At 44.5% G+C, this 4428-nt stretch overlaps 1 long non-coding RNA gene across 1 annotated transcript; it reads right to left on the reverse strand.

Moving 5' to 3' along the window:
• Positions 1-399: 399 nt before the first annotated feature.
• Positions 400-2263, reverse strand: LOC126955475 (uncharacterized). Its single transcript, XR_007725941.1, has 2 exons — positions 2024-2263; positions 400-1408 (listed from the first exon to the last, which is right to left on the reverse strand). It is a non-coding gene; the product is annotated as an uncharacterized LOC126955475 (long non-coding RNA).
• Between the last annotated feature and the right edge of the window lie 2165 nt (positions 2264-4428).

Consider the following 4428-nt stretch of genomic DNA (forward strand, 5'->3'; position numbering starts at 1 on the left):
TTCCTATGGAGAGAGCCTAGGTTTGTCAGAAAAGAAAGGAACTTTCTTTTTTACCATCTAGCCTTCACCTTGGCAGGGAGACAGGTGTTTTGAGTAGAAACGCTTCAACTCAACGTGTCAAACCAGTGCCTCAGCAGAGCTGTGCCTGGCCTGCCCACCTCTCCCCTGCCCTGGGCTTTGGTCCAGAGTCTCTCTCAGCAGGGCTGTGCCTGGCCTGCCCACCTCTCCCCTGCCCTCGGTTTTGGTCCAGAGTGTATTTTAACTGTCTGATGTCTCTCTTGGTTAGTGTGAGTGAAATGCCACAGAAAACCAATTGCATCCTGTGGGGAAGCTGAAATCAATGCAACCAACAATTATATTAACAGTCTAGTTAAGAATAAAAAAACAATAGAACAGACGTGCCTTGGTGGAGGTGTATTTTCTGTGGAGAAATAAACACAGTTGCCGCTTTTGGACTCCACTCTGTACAACACGGTAATGAACGTGGAGTTAGGTGGTCACTAAAGAATTTGGATTCTTTCCTGAAGATTACAATGCTCATTAAGGAGCAGCCTGTCATGAAACCTGCGACGTGAGCTAAAGCCAGCTAAGTTATGATTATAAAAGTCACAGTGTGCACGGGGCTTCATAAATTCACAGCAGTGAGAGCTTCTAACAGGATTCCCACCCTCCACCCCCCGCATAGACTTCAGAGCTCCTTGCTGGGTCTCCACTCAGAGGCTTATCCCATGGCTCGAGCAGGGAGGGCCTTTGGGTGTTAAAACACCTGGCCGCCCAGCTTCAGGAACACCGAGCACTTTCGACATGACAGTCCCCTCTGGCCCACACGGCATTTCTTACAGTGAGCTTGGTTTTTAACTGCATCGTTTTGCGTAACAAGTTTTTTTTTCCCTACAGATGTAACCTTTTCCTGTGTTTCCTGACTGGGACACCAGCCGGGTATTCTAGCTAACTTTGGTAGATATATATCACTGTTTCTTTTGCTAGCCTTGTTTTAAAAAATCTACATGTTGCTTGCCCTGATCAATCCATCACTACCCTTGAAAAGGTCATGGTTCTCTCATCAGGAAACTTTTCAAAAATCCTTGGCTGTTATTTATCTTATGTTACAGGCTCTGACAGTGATTCTCCTGAAGCGAGGCCCATTAGTTTCTTGTAAGGTCATTCCCCTGCTGTCGCATGCAGAGTGAGTGTCAGTTATGCTTGCCTGAGTTGGAAGCATCCTCTCGGGTGATTTCAAGGGGGGCGAAGGCAGGGCCATGACTGGTTTCTGTGTGAGACTCACTTGGGTTAGACAGGTGGTCCACGGGGGAGAGGGAGGGCGTCCCTTGTAGGTGCTGGAGCCTCAGAGATAGCTCTTATGTTCAATCCTGCTTCTCCAAGATCCAGTTCACAAAGATAACCATGCCTTGAAATATTTAATATTTTATCTTATTATATCCATATTCTGTGGTTGTTTAAATTCTTCAGTATGTTATAAACAAATGTATCTGATTCCCTATAAGCTTTGTAGGGACATTACTTATTACTGACATGAGGAATTAAAGGCAGCCTAGATATTATTTTTAGAAATTACAGCATTTGAAAATCATACTCAGTGAATTTCAGAGAAATTATATCTATCCTACTTAATACTCAGTAATGTTTAGTGAAAGGGTCAGACACTTTGGGGTGAAAAGTGGCATTATAAAGTCAAATAATTTGTTTTCATGTTTAGGAAGACATTTTGAGGGAGATAGTTTTGATTATATGAATTCTCTGTGATAAGGGCAAAATCAGATGTTATATAGGAAGCGTTTATGATACCCACACAATTGTAAAATCTCACTGTTTTCCCATTCAATAATCTCAGCCACCTAAAATATGTCCAGTGTATATTTTCTGTTTTTTCTAGATATATTGTCATTTCAAATGCTCATTTATTCCAGAGGCACCTGTTAGGACATTGCACTTATTTCCTTTCAGTATAAGGTCCTGTGTTGACTACTGAGAATGAAGCCCTGAAGAAGACAGAAAGTCCCACCTTGAAGAGCTTCCAAGTGTAGTGAGTCTCCTGGCATCAGGTATGGCTGGTACCGTGGAAACGCTTGACTGACTGTGCAGGAGACGCTGGGTAGGAGGCAGAAGGCGATGGCAGAAATCAAGTTCAGGTGCAGGGGACACTCCTGAGAGCATTCCTGCTCTGTCCCCGTGACCTGAGTGGCCTTGTCAGTTGCACAGGTAGGTTTTCTCTGCTCTGCACTCCCTCTCTCCCAAGGCACCCTTTAGAAAAGTGTAAATTTGTAAGGGTGGTTAGCCCTTGACTTTATCCCATGTCTGCAGTAGGGGGACCAACACTAGGCCTGAAACTAGAGCTTACTATTGTTGATCAAACCGTCAGGGTTAATAAGTCACCTAAGTTACATTTATGGACTGGGGAAAGAAGTGGAAGAAAGTCAGAGTATAAGTAATGAAGGGTTACCAGGTCCCTAGACCTGAAAGGGCTAATACATTCATGCAGTAGGTGTCCGGGATCCTCACGTGGTCCTTCATGCTTAGGAACATGGTCACTCATCTTCACTACACACACCAGAGCCTGCGTGCCTTTCGTGGCCTTCGTATTTGCAGTGTGTGGGTTGGAGCTGCTTTCTTAGCCATGACAATGACTGAAGGGAATATCAGAGTCTGTTAATGAATGATGCTTGGAGATTTCATTTTCAAAATATATTTTTAAATTACCTAATTATATGATATTGTATTGGAAAGTTCTTAGATTAGGTTTCACTTTAGAAATGTGATTTGGCCCTAAGAGTGATAGGAAAGAAATGTGTTCCTAATTATTCCCAGATAATTAAAATTTATGCTGTTATTGATGCTTGTTGAATTAGATGCAAAGGGAAGACATCTGATTGTTTAATAATTCAAATAATTTGAATTAGATTTTAAATTGGCCTCAGGAAGATCCCCTCGGTTCATTTACTGATAATACCTTCCCAATCTGATGATTCTAACTACTTACCTTTGAAGGAAAAAATTTAGCTTTCTTTCCTCAGTTCTCCTCTCCCTCCTCCTTGAGAGTAATGTGGTGTGGTGGAAGAAAGACTTGCTGAGTGTTTGGAAGCTTATGTTTTAGCTTGGCCTCCAATATTTCCTCACAGTAAATCTCTAAAGCCCTTTGAATTCAATTTCCCCAGTGGCAAAATGGAGCTAGTAATGCAACCTCATGCAACCCACAGAGACTCAAATGAGAGAACTGATACGAAGACGTTGTTACAGCTGCAAAACATTATATAAATGCAAGGTATTAGAATTACTGTAATTATAGAAATCCAAGGTATTATAATTACTAGTTCTGGGTCAATACAAGGCACTCCATGCATGTGGAAAATAACTACGTAGGGCCAAAAGGTGCGTCATGAGTGTCTCCTCCTGCCGCTGCTCCCCAGGTCTTCTTCCGTCGTCCCATTTCATTCCTAGAGGCAACCACTGTTCCTGGTGAGTGCTAAGGACCTTCCAGAGATGCTGACACAGCGAGACATTTTACTAAGTGTGTGTAATAGACATAGGGCCCACTTCCCAGGAGAATACCTTCTTACTTTCAGTAGGACATAGTTTTCGGTGTGTAATATTGCTCAAGATCTGAGGAATACCACTTAGTAGTTTTTTTGTTTAAAATAGAAAAGAGTAGAGATCTGTGTGCTGTCAGCTGAACCGGTCGTCTCTCAGATGTGGGGTGAGGTTCAGGGAGCACCACCGAAGGGGCGGAAATAACACAACGAGGAGCCTGAACGCTCAGCCCCAGACCAGCCTTCGCTCCCCACCACGCGTCATTGCTTTTCAGCGCTGTTGCTCCCCTTTCTCGTCTCTAGATCACTGGATGACGGCTCTGGCAGAAACGAACAGCAGGTGCGATGACATGCGCTTGTGGGTTTTAGGTTCTAGTTTGGCTGTAACATGTTGCTGTGTCTCTTCTTCCAGACATGCCTTCATTTCGTAGGCTCAACACCTCTGTTTAACATCATAATTAGATTCAAGACCAATTCAGTCAAGACGTCGTCACAGGTCACGTGGTCTTATTATCACAGCTGGGGCTTCAAGCCCACGTCAGCTTTTCCAGAGCAGCGAGTGTGTTCACTCCGGCCGTGCCGTCCGGGCAATGTCATCAAGCCCACGTCAGCTTTTCCAGAGCAGCGAGTGTGTTCACTCCGGCCGTGCCGTCCGGGCAATGTCATCAAGCCCACATCAGCTTTTCCAGAGCAACGAGTGTGTTCACTCCCGCTGTGCCGTCTGGGCAATGTCATCAAGCCCATGTCAGCTTTTCCAGAGCAGCGAGTGTGTTCACTCCGGCCGTGCCGTCCGGGCAATGTCAAACACGCCTCACATTCTTGCCCAAGAAGCTGGTCTCTTAGGTTTCTTTGTTTTCTATTATTTCAGGGCCCGTGGGGGATG

This window comes from Macaca thibetana, chromosome 5, assembly GCF_024542745.1.
Source record: "Macaca thibetana thibetana isolate TM-01 chromosome 5, ASM2454274v1, whole genome shotgun sequence".
Classification (NCBI taxonomy): domain Eukaryota; kingdom Metazoa; phylum Chordata; class Mammalia; order Primates; family Cercopithecidae; genus Macaca; species Macaca thibetana.